This window comes from Carya illinoinensis, chromosome 8 (assembly GCF_018687715.1).
Source record: "Carya illinoinensis cultivar Pawnee chromosome 8, C.illinoinensisPawnee_v1, whole genome shotgun sequence".
Classification (NCBI taxonomy): domain Eukaryota; kingdom Viridiplantae; phylum Streptophyta; class Magnoliopsida; order Fagales; family Juglandaceae; genus Carya; species Carya illinoinensis.
In genome coordinates, this window is record NC_056759.1 from 23,936,144 (window position 1) to 23,952,891 (window position 16,748).

The following is a 16,748-nucleotide window of genomic DNA, read 5'->3' on the forward strand; positions in this document are numbered from 1 at the left end:
AGAGTGAATTTTGACTATTATCTCGCAATAGTTAATATGTTGAAAGTCATGAAACTTGAAATTCAAAATTTAAATTTTAAAAGAAAACTAACAAAATGAATCTTATAAGTAAAGCTGTAAGTACATATACCACTATTGTTTCCATTTTAATGTTCCTTACAATACAAAAGTCAAAGTGATTTTCACGATTTAAACATTCATTTTTCAACAATTGTGAACTTTTAAATCCCATTCAATGATCATAATAGATAAATCAGATTTTTTTTTTCATTTGATAAATATTTAGGGTTAAACAATCACTAAAAAATTAATAACGTATTATTAACTGCCATTTGGATAGTGAGTTGAGATTAGGTGAGTTAAGATGAAAATTAAAAGTTGAATTATTATTAGAATATTATTATTTAATATTATTATGGTTTTGGGATTTGAAAAAATTGAATTATTTATTATATTTTATGTGAAATTTTAAAAAAGATGTAATAATTAGATAAGATCAAATGAAACACTTCTTATATCCAAACGAGACATAAGACATTTTGAAGGTCTGCACTATGGGTATCATGGGATATTATGGGATTATACCGGGGGATTACTTAGGTTGTCCATAAAAATGACCGTTTAAAATGAGGTTTGTGTCGAGTTTGTTCAAGTATACAAAAAAAATCTGACAGCCCCTATTTGACTAGCATACATTGCTTTCAGTTTCAATTTACTTGGTCTAATAACAGAAGGGGTAGAGACTTTACCAAGGAAAGAATAGATACAGCAATGGCCAATAAGGAATGGCACGAGCTTTTCAATTATGCCACTTGTACGGCTCTAGCAGCCATTCAGTCAGATCATTCCCCACTCAGTATCAATTTAAATAAACCAGTCAATGTGAACAAACAAGAAGCAAGAGTTTTTAGATATGAGGCTGCTTGGGACCTTAAAGAAGAATGCAAGAAAATAGTGGAATACTCATGGAAGGGAACTAGTATGGCGTGGAAGGAGCTAAAACAATGAGACAAAGACTGATTGATTGCCAAAGGAGTCTTTCACAATGGAACCAAAAAGAAAAAATGCTGAAACATAAAGACATCAACCAAGCAGTGAGGAGAATCAGGCACCTTCAAGAGATAGGTACATGGAATCATTTAACAGAAATGCAAGGCCTGCAAAAGGATGTAGAACTTTCAATGGCTACAGAGGAGATTAAATGGCGGCAAAGAGCAAAGCAGCATTGGATGAAAGTGGGAGACAGAAATACAATCTTCTTTCACCTGCAAGCCAGTCATAGAAGGAAAACTAATACTGTAAACAACCTAGAGGATCCACAAGGAAGGGTATTGACAAAGCAGGAAGACATTGGTGGTGCTTTTATAGGTTACTTCTCATCTCTTTTCACCACCTCTTCCCCTTCTAATTTTGAAGCTTGTCTGAATGCTTTGGACTCTAAACTGTCTAGTGAGATGAAAACTTGGCTTCTTATCCCCTTCACTCGAGAAGAGATTCATACAACTGTATTTCAAATGAACCCATTAGGCTCACCAGGACCTGATGGGTTTCCAGCTTCTTTCTACCAAAAACATTGGGAGGTAATAGGTGAGGAGGTATGCCAATATGCTCTTCAGGTCCTCAATCAAGGGGGCTCCTTAACAGATGTCAATTACACTTTAATCTCCCTTATTCCCAAAGTCAAAAGTCCCAAAAGAATCTCAGAATTCAGACCCATCAGCTTATGCAATGTGCTGTACAAAATCATCTCAAAAACCCTTGCAAATAGGCTTAAATCCATTCTCCCCAACCTCATCTCCCTCAATCAAAGTGCCTTTGTCCCTGGCAGGCTAATAACAGACAATGTGTTGGTGGCTTATGAAGCCCTCCATTCCATGAGCACTAGAATGAAAGGTAAAACAGGGTGCATGGCTCTTAAACTAGACATGAGCAAAGCTTATGATAAGATAGAGTGGGGCTTTGTTGAAGCTGTCATGTCCAAGATGGGGTTCCCTCTCCAATGGGTCAACCTGATTGAAAGGTGCCTCACCTCCATTTCTTACTCTATTCTTGTAAATGGGAAGCCTCAACAGAAATTCCTTCCCTCAAGGGGCCTTAGGCAAGGTGACCCTTTATCCCCCTACATCTTCATCATGTGTGCTAAGGCCCTTACTTCCTTGCTTAATCGATCTGAGCACAACAAGGTCATTACCCCAGTCCATATTGGGAGAGGCCCCATCACTGTGAATCACCTCTTTTTGCAGATGGCAGCTTACTCTTTTTCCAAGCAAACCCAAAGGAAATCTCTTATCTGCTGGATATCCTAGTTGTCTATGAAAAGGCCTCGGGACAGGTCCTCAACAGAGACAAATATTTAGTGTTTTTCAGCAAAAACACAAAGAAGGATACTAAGGTCCAAATACAGCAGCTGGCAGGAGTCAAGTCAATAGGCTCCTTTGAGAAATATTTGAGGCTTCCTGCTTGTGTGGGGAGGAAAAGAATTACTGTCTTCCACTCACTCATAGACAGAACCTGGGCCAGAATGGAGAACTGGAAGACTAAGCATCTCTCTGGTGCTGGGAAAGAAGTGCTACTCAAAGCTGTGCTATAGGCCATTCCCACCTACATTATGGGAATCTTCCAACTACCAGAATCAATCACGGGTAGACTGAATCAGTTACTTAGAAAGTATTGGTGGGGCTATAATGAAGATACCTCCAACATACAGTGGATTAACTGGAAACAGCTTAGCAATAGCAAAGATCATGGAGGTCTGGGCTTTAGGGACTTCAGGAGCTTCAACATTGCATTACTGTCCAAATAGGGATGGAGAATTCAACAGAATCCAAGCTCTCTGGTGGCTAGGATATTCAAACAGAAGTACTTTAAGCAAGGGGAACTACTAAAAGCAAAACTGGGCTCAAGACTCTCATTAGCTTGGAGAGGTATTCATGCAAGTTTGGAGGTCCTTAAGGAAGGCATGATGTGGAGAGTAGGAAATGGTCGTAGGGTCAACATATGGACAGATAAATGGATTCCTTCTTTGCCCACCCATAAGATCCTAACACCACGAGATGATGACTGTTGGTGTGAACTGGTTAGTGACCTCATTGACCCAACCCTCAGAACATGGAAGGATTCTCTCTTGGAGGAGTTGTTCTCTCCTCAAGAGAGGGAGGCAATTAAAGCAATACCAGTCTGCCTAGTAGATAGAGAAGACAGAATGATATGGTTGCACACAAACAATGGTCAATTCTCTGTTAAAAGTGGGTATCACCTTCACAGGTCAATGTAAGTGGATCTTGAAGGGGAACCCTCATGCAGATCTCGAGATCAACAAGCTTGGAAGGCAGTTTGGAAACTAAGTACAACTCCAGCAATTAAGATGTTCATATGGAGGGCATGCAGTGAAGCTCTCCCCACATTGGCTAATTTAAAAAGAAGAAAAGTAGTAGATCACAGCTCATGCATTATCTGTAAATAGGTTCCTGAGACTTAAGGTCATGCCTTATGGGGTTGTATAGTAGCTTAGGATGTTTTGAACCAGAGTTGCAAGAAAGTCTTGAAGATGACATACCAAAGCAATCTATTTTTTGACATATGGTCTCATTTAGTGAAGGCTCTAGACACCAAAGAACTCGAGGAAGTGGCTGTCATTTTAAGGGGAATTTGGTGTAGGAGAAATGACATAATCCATGGTAAAGCCTTCAAGCATCCCACCATAGTCTTTCAACAGGCATTAGCAGACCTCACCTTCTATAAGGATTGTTCCCAAGCTACAAGAAAAGGCAACATCAAGGCTCGAACAGAATCTCAAAAGTGGATAAAGCCAGGAGAGAACAATTTTAAAGTAAACTGGGATGCAGCTGTTAAATCAGAGGAAGGAAAAATTTGTATAGGTGTCTTAATTCGAGACCATACAGGCCAAGTTGTTGGTGCCCTTCGAGCTCAGAGACCTTTTCGAGAAAGACATTTTGATGCAGAGGCATATGGAGTGCTGTTGGCAACTGTATTCATCAAGGAGTTAGGCATGAACAAGGTTAGCCTGGAAGGTGACTCTAAACAGGTGGTGGAATTACTTCAAACACATGGTTCAAACTGGAGTATGGGAGGATGTCTCATTCGAGATGCAAGAAAGATTCTGAACTCATGTACCATCTGGAGCATTTCACATGTCCTTCGAGATTCCAATAAGGCTACCCACCACTTGGCACAAGCTGCACTAGAGTGTCTAGAGGATGTTTATGATATTGAACTTTGTCCAACATGTATTTTGTCTGTAGTAACTAAAGAAATGAAGTAATCATGGTACTCTATGCTGGTTTGTAGTCATAGAGTCGTCTGTTACAAATATTTCTGTTTTAATGAGAAGTTATCTCTTTATTAAAAAAAAAAAAAAAAAACTGTACGCATGTTTTTTTTTATGGTTATCGTAAAAATGAGTTTACTTGATTCTACCTCAACTAGCATTTAACATTTAAGAATACAGTAATTAAATTTAATACTGTATCACACAGCCAAATAATTAGTGTGAAATGCAGAGTAGTTAGTTTAGTTCATAGTTAAATTAAAGCTTTTAATATTCCCTCCAAAGGAGGTTTGAGTTGCATTTTTCTTCACCAGAAATGTGTACCATGCTCCAACAGTTTTTTTTTTTTGGAGATTGGATGCAATTTCTAATTCATGATCTGGCATGTATAGAATGAAAACTTCCTGTTATTTGCATGGGATTCCTCTTTATTATTCTTAAGCAGGTCCCAAGAGAAGCTAGTTGATATTTGATTTCTGTTTCATTTTTCCTTTATTTCGATAAATATATGAAACACTTATTTTTTCTATTGATTCTTTTCCGATTGAGTTGTGGTTGCACATCTCCCTTAAGAGTATGGGAGCCATTTTTGCTTTATTTTTAGGATTCACTCACTACAAGGAAAATGGTTTTTTTGGGCAACATAAAGTCGTCTGAAAAATCCATGTATTCGTCGAAAACAAATATTTTCTACCATTTTTAAATTGCTAGTACATTGCTGCAATAGTTCAGTCTAGAAAACGATTTTTCGATGCTTTTTCCTATGGTTGCAATTTTCAGTCTAGAAGGGGAAAGAATGCTTTCTTTCTTGCCCTTTTTTTGTCTTTGAATTTTTAATGAACTCAACTCATTTGTCGAATCCATACGATACTAACTAATATTCATATAAAGGATAAGCTCTATTACAAGTCATTGAGCCCATGAATCTATTCCCTAGTTTTTTTTTTTTTGGTATAATTCAGTGGTTAGTACTTGAATTCAGTGGTTTGAAATCAGTAAATACTCTGCATGTCCCTCTCTCTTTTGCCTCTCTTTATCTCTCTCTCTCTCTCTCTCTCTCTCCAAATCCTCAGTCTCTCCCTACTGTAGAAACTCTCTCTCTAGGTTTTTGGACACAACTGATAGAGTCCACTAGAGCAAACCTGCACCTTTGAACGCCAAGTTATACCTCGGTCACTCTCTATCTCTCTCTTTGCCTTCGCATGTTCCTCACAATCTCAAATTCGAATTTACCCTCTTTTTTTTTTTGTTTTTTTGTTTTTTTTGTTTTTTTGTGTTAGAGAGCATTAAGAACATCCTTAGAAAGCACAAAATAATTTCAATGACCGCTTCAATTTTTTCCCGACAGTCAATTATCACTAAAAATAAGTATTTTTCGTAGCAAAAATAGCTGCAAACACATATTCTCGTCGCTTGGTAACATAGCAAATACATTTTTTTGGTGATAAAAAATCATTGGAAAATTACTCCTTGAGACGATAGACCATGGTTAACATTTTTTTGGGCAAAAGTTTGGAACTTTTACCAGCGAAAAAGATGGCCTCATGCAGTGACACATAATTGTAGAAAAACCTCCATAAATTGCAACTGTAGAAAAAAGCACCAAAAAATCATTTTCTAGACTGAACTATTACGAAGACGTTCTTGCGATTGAAAAATGGTAGGAAATATGTATATTCGATGAATACAAGGCTTTATGTCATTGGAAAAAGCCTTTTTTCTTGTAGTGCGATGACTTCCTCCCTTACGAGCAGAAAACCCCCCTCTCTCTTGCTCAGTCTGCCCATTTCTTCTTCTTCTTCTTCTTCTTCTTCTTCTTCTTCTTCTCTCTCTCTCTCTCTCTCTCTCTCTCTCTCTCTCTCTCTCTCTCGTGCCCTCTGTCTTCTCCCCTCTGCGTTTTGCACCTTGCGGGTTACCCAGCACCTTCGCCTCCCGCTTATGGTTTGACACCGGTAAATACTTGATCCGTCCCTCTCTCTTTTGCCTTTTTTTTATCTTGCACTCACTCTCACTCTCTCCAATGCCTCGGTCTCTCCCTACCATAGAAGCTCTCTCTCTAGGTTTTAGGTTGCGACTTACAGAGTTCACCGTAGTGAATGTTCACCTCTGAATGCCAAGTTTTACATCGGTTACTCTCTATCTCTCTCTATTTACCTCCACATGTTCCTCACAATCTCAAACTCAAATTTAACCCTTTTCTTTTTGTTGGTGTTAGAAAACATTAGGAACATCCTTAGACAGCTCTGCCTCACTCTCAAATCCGATTAGCGACCGCTCCAATGTTTTCCCGATGTTCAATTATCATTGCAAATAAGTATTTCCTCCGGGACAACTCACAGCGTGTTTTTAACGATAAAAAGTGCCGAAAATTACTCCCAGCGACGATAAACAATGGTGAACATTTTTTGGGTGAAATTTTGGGACTCTTTTTCCAACAAAAAAGATGGCCTCTTGCAGCGACATATAATCTTAAAAAAGCTCAATAAATTGCAACCACTGGAAAAAGTTTCGAAAAATAGTTTTCTAGACTGAACTATTGTGGCAACGTTACGACGATTGAAAAATGACAGGAAATATGTATTTTCGACGAATACATGTCTTTTTCCAAAGACTTTATGTCACCGGAAAAGCCCTTTATCCTATAATGGTTCACTTCCTCTCTTGCGCACAAAACAACCCTTCGCCCCTGTCGGTGGCTAGTCTTTCTTGCTCACGCTACCCATTTCTTTTGTCTCTCTCTCATGCCCTTTATCTTCTCTCCTCTCTTTTCGCACCCCATGGGTTACCCAGCTCCTTCACCTCCACCCTTCCCTCTCTCTTTTGCCTCTCTTTACCTCTCTCTCTCTCTCTCTCTCTCTCTCTCTCTCTCTAACTCCTCGGTCTCTTCCTACCACAGAAGCTTTCTCTAGATTTTAGGCTGCAAAGGATAGAGTCCATTGGAGCGAACGTGCACCTCTCAACACCTAGGTATACACCTCAGTAACTCACTCTCTCTCTCTCTCTCTCTCTCTCTCTCTCTCTATGTGTTCCTCGCAAACTCAAACTCAAAATTAACCTTATTTGTTTGTGTTAGAGAGCATTAGGAACATCCTTAGACAGCGTTGCCTTACTCTTAAATCTGATTGATGATCACTCTGATTTTTTAACACCTGGCCAAATCATGCCAAGACATAAAGATAATGGAGTCTTGACCATGTTAAGAGACTTAGTATATAAAGCCTCTAGAACCATATGATTGGTTAAGTAACCTTCATCATCCTTTACTTAAGAATTCTTAAAGAACATTTTTCAAGAAGTCCGGACTTCTACAGAAGTCACTTTGCAAAGAAAGAACTTATTACCTTGATGGGCTTGAAGATAAAACCCATAACATCATGAGGATCTTAGCTAGATAGGGGTGGGCTTATATATATATATATATATAAAGTTTTTTTTTTTTTTTTTTATAACATACATATAAAGTTAAAGGATCCAACTCTTAAAGAGAAAGCCTAGAATTTGGGCCCAAGTCCGAATGAGCCAAGGCCCAACATGGAGCCCAAAGACTAGGCCCAACCAAATGGACTAAGGCCCAATTTGGAAAGCCCAACCCAAAGTTCCCCAACTTAGAGATCAAGTTTAGGAAACTTGCACACAACCCCTTGCCTTAAGAATTCAACACCTAGTGCACCTTGTCCAATTGAGCACTCTCAATGGCTCATGTGTAATATAAAAAATGTAAAATATTTGAAGGAATGTTCATAAAATGAGCTCCATCCGATTAGGTAAAAGATTTTGTAAAATACAAATTGCTACAGTAACCCAAAATGGGTACTGTTCATCCTTCAAATAATTTTTATTATTATTTATACTTCATTTACTCCCTCATTTCCTTATACTTTTTTTACATTTCAGTACAAATTCTTTTTATTGTTCATCATCTAAAACATCTCTATTTTATTTTTTTCTAAAAAAATCTTGGAAATATTATTTATCTAATTTTTTCATATTTTATTTTATTTTTATTTAACTTATATAATTTTATTTTGTGTTTATAGGACTGAATTATATTACATTATATATAATAATATATTGTAAATATAAAAAAATATATGGATATTACAAATTTATTGGTAGAAATGAAATATTTAAAAAAATAAAAAATATTATTTAAATGATATGAAAAAAAATAGATAAGCTGATGTATGACCTATTATAAAAATCAGTATGTAAAATAGAAAAAGTAGATTTTGATAATGTATTTTGAAGGATAGGATGGAGGAATCAATAAATTATGTAAGTGGCATCCAAAAGACTTTTTGGCTGCTATGTTTCACTCTTCACCAGAGGACCATTTTTTATTTGGTATAACACAATGGGGCAAAAACTAGGACAAAATAGCATAAAAGTTATATGTCGGCTATTTGACTTCAAACCGATCTCTTTGAGAGAAGTTTATGAAAACTAAGCCTCTTCTCTTTATGTTAGATTAAGTACTAGCTAATCTAAACTAAGATTAAGTAACACCACATGTCATGACAATAGTGGATATGTCAAAGCTGAACACTCCACACAAACAACTCACTTAGTACAAACCAAATACCCTCCAATGTATGCCATTGATTGCTTAGCTTAATTTGCACAAAATTTATGAAACAAGCATAGCCCCACCTCTAGAATCAAATCTAGAAATTCAGACCTAGAATGAAGACAATAGTCTACACTCTCTTACACACCCACAAGAGGAATAGTGCACTAAAACTCAAACTGTGTATTATCACCTTACACCATTCAAACAAACCATGTTAGCCCATCTTTAGTCCATAGGCTTTGTCCCCAAGCAAAAAGAATAAGAGTTCCAAGACATTCAGATTTCCATTTGTCCCCACGTACTTTACTTGGTCAAGAGTTGAAAAAAAAAAAAGAAAAAAAGAAGAAGAAGGAAGAAACCAAAAACACTTTTCTCGACCGAATGACACATTTGACACCTAAACATAATTTCTCTTCATTCCATCTACTACCAAGCCTCACCATTTCAAACTAGACTCCATACACGTTACCTTAAGCAAGGATGGAGTGCCAACTCATATCATCCACTCTGGCAACATGTCAAACCCATACACCTCACTCCAAGCATCAAATGAGTGAAATCGGGGTACCTCTTGAATGAAGCCATTAGTTTGAGTCAAGTTTGAATGAAAACTTCTTAAGTTAGAACAGCCCTAGTGTAAGATATTTGATGGGAAAATCAGACATAACTTGAAGACCCAGGTTGCATCATTATATACATACAAAAGAGGGAAATATAGCACCTAGCCTCCAGCCGAGTATCATCATGAACAAGCTTATAAACCATCTTCTATTCCTATGCCATTCCCTTGGTTCCCAAGAAAAGATTGAAGCACTGAGACATTCAACCATTACTCACACATAAACCTCTACAAGTCTGGTTTGTGCATGGATTGGGACAATCCCAAGTCCCAACCTCCACATTCCATAGACAATCACATCCCAACTCCATAATAATTCAAGAATATATTCAATCACAATGAGAGAGAGAGAGAGAGAGAGAGAGAGAGAGAGAGAGAGAGAGAGAGAGAGAGAGAGAGAGAGAGAGAGAGAGAGAGAGAGAGAGAGAGAGAGAGATGGCTTATGACAACGAATGTGAAGACTCGAGAGAGACAGTAGTGGTGACGATAGGCAACGATGAGACTTGAGAAAGACGAGAGAGTTGAGAGAAATCGAGATTGAGTAGGTGCCTGAGGAAAAAGTCTAGAACTTGTTTAACAGGCTCCAGAATAGCGGGCAGACATATGGGTATACCCATCTTGACTCCACCCCGCATATAAGATTAAACGCAGGATCGGCTTGCCAGCCCAGCCTCATGTGGGAGGGCGAGCAAATGGACTATGTAATAACCTGACCCAATATTAATTAGGTCAAAACTAAGATAATTTTATTGAGTCTAAATCAGGTTTAATGGGCTATTTTGTATAAACTCACAAGCTATAATTTATTTTGAATAATTAGAAATTTTAATTAGAACCATAGGCCTAAAAAGTTTGTTTGTTTTAAGACTCATTAAGGTTTAACAAATGACTTTGGATGGTATTAATTGGCCAATATTTTTGGAAGCTCAACTGAGGTTTTTGGGTAATTTTTAATAAGCCACAAGCCCATTATATACAATCCCTAGAATTTAGTGGGACCAGTTAAATGGCCCAACCCATTTATTAGAGCCATAATAAGGACCGAACGAAAACTACTAGGACAAATTTAAGGGGACTCAATCCGAGTTAGGGCTTTAGATTGAATCCCTAATAATTTTTGCATTGAATTCCTATTAATTTAGAGATTCAAAGTTCCCTATTAATTGCTTAGCTTGTGACTTGTGAGATTATCACTTTGTGTGTTGTTTAGTTTGTGAAATTACGTTGTCTTCAGTGTCTAATGGATAGTGAGTGTGCTTAAGATACATTATAAAACATTTAAGATACTGATCAGTGTGCTTAACATGACACTCATTTGTTACATTAAAAAAAATCACGTGAGAATAATATAAAGTATAGAGTCAACAAGTTTAGAAAATATATGTTAGATAAACTATAAAAATAAAAATAAAATTTTCAAATTTATAAGACTAAAATTAAATAATTAAATGAGAAATCAATTAATGTTTAAAAATGACTTAAAATGGAAAAAACAGTTATTTAGTTATTCAGGTTATTAAAAATTTAAACTTAAAAGATGAGATAAAAATTCAAAAGACTTAAAAAATTAAACTTAAAAAAATGAAAAGAAACCCATAAAATCATAAGCTTCTTATTGTTTAATAGTTTCAGTTTTTTAAGTTGAAAAAGTGATTTTGGTTTAAATTAATTTTCTAACTTATTCAATTCGTATGCTTTTTTATTTCTAATTTTAGATGTTTTTAAATTTTAACTTACGAAATTTTCTTGTTCTGATTATAGCTTTTTAAGTTATGTTTTCTCATTTATGAATTGTTTATGTCCCTTTTCTAAATTTTTTGATGTGACATCCGGATATGGAATTTTTCATTATTTTTTATTTGATAACAAGATAAATCTTTTATTCACCAACAACCACAATTACATTAATGACTCAGACTAAATAATCTGTGAAATACATTCAGGAAAAGAATCCCACCAAATGATCAAGTCATTTAGATGCGAGACATATTTTGCCAATGTGAGCTGCTTCATTAGCCATGCCTCCCTTATGTTGAATGGAACATTTCGGGAATAACTTCCTCATATTCTTCACTTCATAAACAAGATTGCCCCATAAAGACATGGACTCACTTGTAGCAAGTAATTCATTAACCTTGAGGAGTGAGTCACTTTCAATAATAAGTTCATTTATGCCCCCATGGGGATGCAGACTTGTAATCCTCTTAAAATAGCAAGGAGCTCCACTTCCATAGGCTCCATCTACATTTAACTTCAACACCCATGGGGAGGAGTTTGTCAACTGCAACTGGATAGCTTTTTGTTTTGCCTTTGTTCTTTAGCTTCTTTGAACTGGTGGATGCACACTGATGTGCATGGGTGGATCTGTTCAGCCAAGGAGAACCGGGGAAGGGACGAAGCATACTGGTGCATGGTGCCCTGTTTCACCCAAGGAAAACAGAGGAAGTTTTTTCAGGAGGCTTTCGGAGGTGCAGGTGGATGAGCTGATATGGGGTGCGGGCATTCACATGGATGGAGGTCGGAGAGGGGGGTGGCAGTGTAGACGACAGCTAGCTTTTCATTTCAATCCTGTTGCAGTTTTATTGGTTTCGTTTCTTGATTTTTTGGTTTGTCCCCCTTCGCTGTTAAGGTTTTTCTGGCTCTCGGTTTTGGTGGGTACGGTTGGGGGCCGCTGGGTGGTGGCGCTGGTGCTGGCATTGGGCTGGTTCTGAACCAAGCTGTGCTACCTCTGCAAAAGAGACCTATGGCGTAAGAATCAAACCATGAAGGAGAAGGGGAAGGGGGGCGGCGAAAATGATAGAGATTAAACCCTAATGGGCTTCCCACTTGCAAATAGGCTGGACTTTCTTTTGATTGGGCTTGGGCCCAAGGTGTTTTTCTTTTGAGTGATTTTATGTATTTTTGTTTAATTTAGTTTATTTTTAGGTAGTGTTAAGAAACAGTCTCTAGGGCCTAGGGTCCGTAGAGTTTGTACTCCACTCCTAGGGAGGGGGAGTTGTGTGGGCTGTGGTCTAAGACAGAGGTTTGTCTCTCAGACTGTTAGTCTGGAGGGCTGTCTCTCAAACGGTTTAGTCTGGAGGAGTTGGATAAGACCATGTCAACTACAAAGAAATTTGTGGGTTGGAGAGCGAGTAAAGGTTATAATTTGGCTTATATTTTTCTAGTCAGAAGTTGTAATTGTCCGTTTTATAAATGAATAAAATACTGTTTCATTGTAAAAAAATAATAATAATTAAATGCAAAAATCAAATAATGTTTAACTTGTAACAAACTGACTCATTATCTAAACGTGAGCCAGCATGCCACTAAACTGAACGGATGAACTGCTTGACCAAGTCTGGGACAACTGACCCAGCCCATGACCCATGGAAGAATTACTAGAATACCATAAAATAATGACCCTAACTAGCATTGGTTTCTTTACATGCATCTTCAAAATCACAACTTTTAAAAATTGATTTTGCATATAAAGAAAAATCTCCATATTGAATTATGTATTTTTGAACCAAATAATAATAAAATATTATTATTATAATTTTTTTAATTATTATTTTTATATATTTTACAATTAACACAATGTGCTCAAAAATAAAAATTCTATATATTTAAATATTACCAATTTTATATATCAAAATGACTACTTTTATCAATAAATATTAATATATATTAAAAAAATACTTTGTATCATCAACTTAATATAAACTTAATATATCAAAATCATATTAATATAAATTTCACAAAATTAATTTTAATGGGTAGGAGAGAAAAAAAATAGTAAAATAATATTTAAAGAGTGAATTGTGGTTCTTTAAACTTGAATAAACACTATTAATAATTCTTCAAAATTTTGAAGATACATAATCTAATGTAAACTAATTTAGAAGAATATTATTTAAATATAAAGATGAATATGAAATGCATAGGCAATGTGTAATCGCATGCAAAGGTGAGAAACCTAAAGGCTCTTCAGACCAGCCCGTCGTGCTTCCTTTTGTGCCGCACCTAACATTTTCCTACATACCATATTCTGATTTCTTATTTCTGGTTTCTATGGTGAATTTGAAGAGAGTTATATCATTGTATGATGAATTACGGAAAATCTCTTTGTTGAAGAGGTTCTTGGTTTTGGAACATAACGCAATATATTCTGGTTTCCAAACTCAGAGATTGTGAAAATGGGAGGGAGAGCCGGAGATGATGAAGATGAGTAATAGTGCTTCTGCCTCTGCTTATCTCACCTGATCTGGCTTGTGCTTTTCGTTCTCCTGGAAATACTGAATGGGTACAACTCCTAAATCTTTGAACTCTCTTATTTTCTACTTCTCGAATCATTTGATTCTTGATTATCGTCGTGTTTGGCATCTTTCATTCCATTCTTCAAGTACTTACTATCTCCGTAGCGTAGCTACCAACCCTTCCACCGGAGTTCGAGAATATGGGGAAAGCCCCAATCAGTTGTTGAAATATGTAAAAGATCAATGCCAAACCGGGACCTTCATGAATCTTGACGGTGCCATGGGCTTATTCGATCGGATGGTCCGTATGCACCCTTTGCCTTCTGTTGTGTCTTTTAATCAATTGCTGACATCAATTGCAAGAGCGAAGCATCACTCGACTGTGATCACATTGGTAAAACAAATGGACTTGTTAGAAATTGCTCCTAATATTCATACTCTCACTATTTTGGTTAATTGCTTGTGCCATCTTAACCGTGTGGATTTGGGGTTCTCTGTTTTGGCAAAAATTTTGAAACTTGGTTTTCAACCGGACTGTGTGTCTATAAACACTCTTGTCAAGGGGCTCTGTCTGCAGGGTAAAATTGCTGAAGCGGTGAATTTGGCTGATGAAATGGGGGAGAAGGGATTTAAACCTGATGGATTTACCTATGCGACCATAGTTAACGCTCTGTGTAAGGTAGGTGAAACCGATCTGGCCATTAACTCTCTTAGGAAGATGGAAGATGCAAATTTTTTACTTAATGCAGCATCGTATAATACAATCATTTGCAGTTTGTGCAAGGACGGATTGTTGACTGATGCCTTGAATATTTTTTCCACAATGACGAGTAAAGGGATTCAGCCGGACCATTTTACTTACAATCCCTTAATTCAGGGCCTATGCAATTTTGGCCACTGTTAAGAGGCTGCTAAATTAGTGACTGAGATGGAAGAAAGGAATATCATGCCAGATGTGCACACTTTCAATGTATTGGTGGATGCATTTTTAAAAGAGGGGAAGATGAAAAAGGCAAAAGAAGCTTTTGATATGATGACTGAGAAAGGCATAGAGCCAGATGTAGTCACGTACAACTCTTTCATTGACTGTTATTGTCGGCAAAACAAAATGGATGAGGCAGTCAAAACATTTAATAGGATGGTTAGGAGGGGTTGTTCTCCTAATGTTGTTAGCTATAGCACACTAATCAATGGATATTGTAAAAGTAAGAGAATTGATGAGGCAATAAATCTCTTTCATGAAATGTTAGACAAGAAAATGATTCCCAATGTTGTCACTTACACCACTCTTATAGGTGGGTTTTGCCGAGTGGGGAGACCTCTGGCTGCATTAGAGCTACTCCATGAGATGCAAGCTTCTGGAGAACATCCTAATCTCCAAACTTATGCCATTTTGTTAGGTTGTCTTTCTAAGAACAGACATTTTCTAGAGGCAATGGCATTGTTTCGAGAGATGGTAGACAAAAAGTTGGAAATTGATATTTTGATTTACAACATCTCGATTGATGCTATGTGTAATGCGGGAAAACTTGTGACTGCAAAAGAACTCTTTTGTAGTCTTTCTACCAAAGGGTTGCAACCTGATGCTCTCACTTACAATGTAATGTTCAAAGGACTATGCAAAGAAGGACTAATAAATGAAGCCTGTGAGCTGCTTGAGAAAATGGATGGGAATGGTTGCTTGCCTGACAAATTCTTGTATAACACAATTATCCAAGGATTACTGCAACATGATGAGACATCAAGGGCAGTAGAATATATTGAAATAATGGTTGGCAAGGGTTTCTCTGCAGATGAAACAACTGCGACCATGGTGATTGACTTGTTGTGTGCTAATAAAGTTGATAAGACAATAAAAGAGTGGTTTGAGAAGCTTTTGTAAAAGGCTTTCTTGGTTTTCAATGCCAAGAACATCTATATACTTCAACGCTTCACTAGCTGATCTATAGGGAATGTTTATTTACTGCAAGAGAATTTTAAATCTCTTATTTTTATGGGCAAGATTGATCAGTCCCCCGCCTCTATTATCTTTCATTGAAATGTTTGACCAATGGAAAGTACTTGCAGCGGAAATTAGACTCTGGGATTTTGGTGGTTGTATCTCCATTGTTTTCTGATGTGAATGTTTTTAAATTTTCCCTGATGATATTATGTTTGTGAGTAGTATGTTGGAAATGTTGTCTAATAGAAATATTTATTATGCTGAAGTGTACTGCATTAACCTCTATGATAAGGTGCAGTAAGTACCTTACTCATTTTTGAAGCTGGGTGCCCTTGTATCATATACTTGCAGTAACTTTTTGTACATTGGACTGTGAACCAATCAAGACTAGTGTACATTGAATAGATTATCAACTTAAGGAAGTTGCTGATAATGCAATCTGCTTGTTTGTTCATGGGCTAGATTTTAAGCAATTTAGTTGCAGTAAGCCACAAAAGGTAGCCACTTGACGATCATGAAATCCTATGCTTTACAAACATTAGAGTTGCTCACTATTATAATTTATAGCAAAAATAAGATATCATGGACATTTGCTGGTCTGATCTTGCGTTGGTGCAAAACGTAGTGCTTACTAGTTTTACCACTCTGTTTACAATCAGAATGGACAATCCTAATGTAATCAGTCTATGTTACTGTCTATCTCAAACCTTCTGATTGGCTTTGGCTTTGGTCATAACCCAGCATGAATTCTTTGGAATGGTCTGACCCTCACGATTTCTGATTGCTGACCTGTTTACACATAATGCTCTTCTTCAGTGTCACCAATGATGCTTAACCTGATTTATCTGATTGTCCATAGGCAAGCATTTTCCATAAAAAGGCCACAATCCCATCTTTTTCTGTATCACACAGCCATCTAAATTTAGAGTAATGTACATAGAAGTTAGTTTGGCGCTTCTGATTGTTCCATGCCTCCATCCCTCCCATTTAGATAGAGCTCCCTTTCTACTGCATAGTTCTTTGTACTTTTGTGTACATACAGGTCGCTAGATTTTCAAAATTTGTAAGTGAAGATGCAAAAATGCTGTTATCGA

General features: G+C 36.9%; 1 pseudogene; it reads left to right on the forward strand.

The window, feature by feature from the left end:
* Positions 1-13,411: 13,411 nt before the first annotated feature.
* Positions 13,412-15,919, forward strand: LOC122274293 (annotated as a pseudogene).
* The last annotated feature ends 829 nt before the right edge of the window (positions 15,920-16,748 follow it).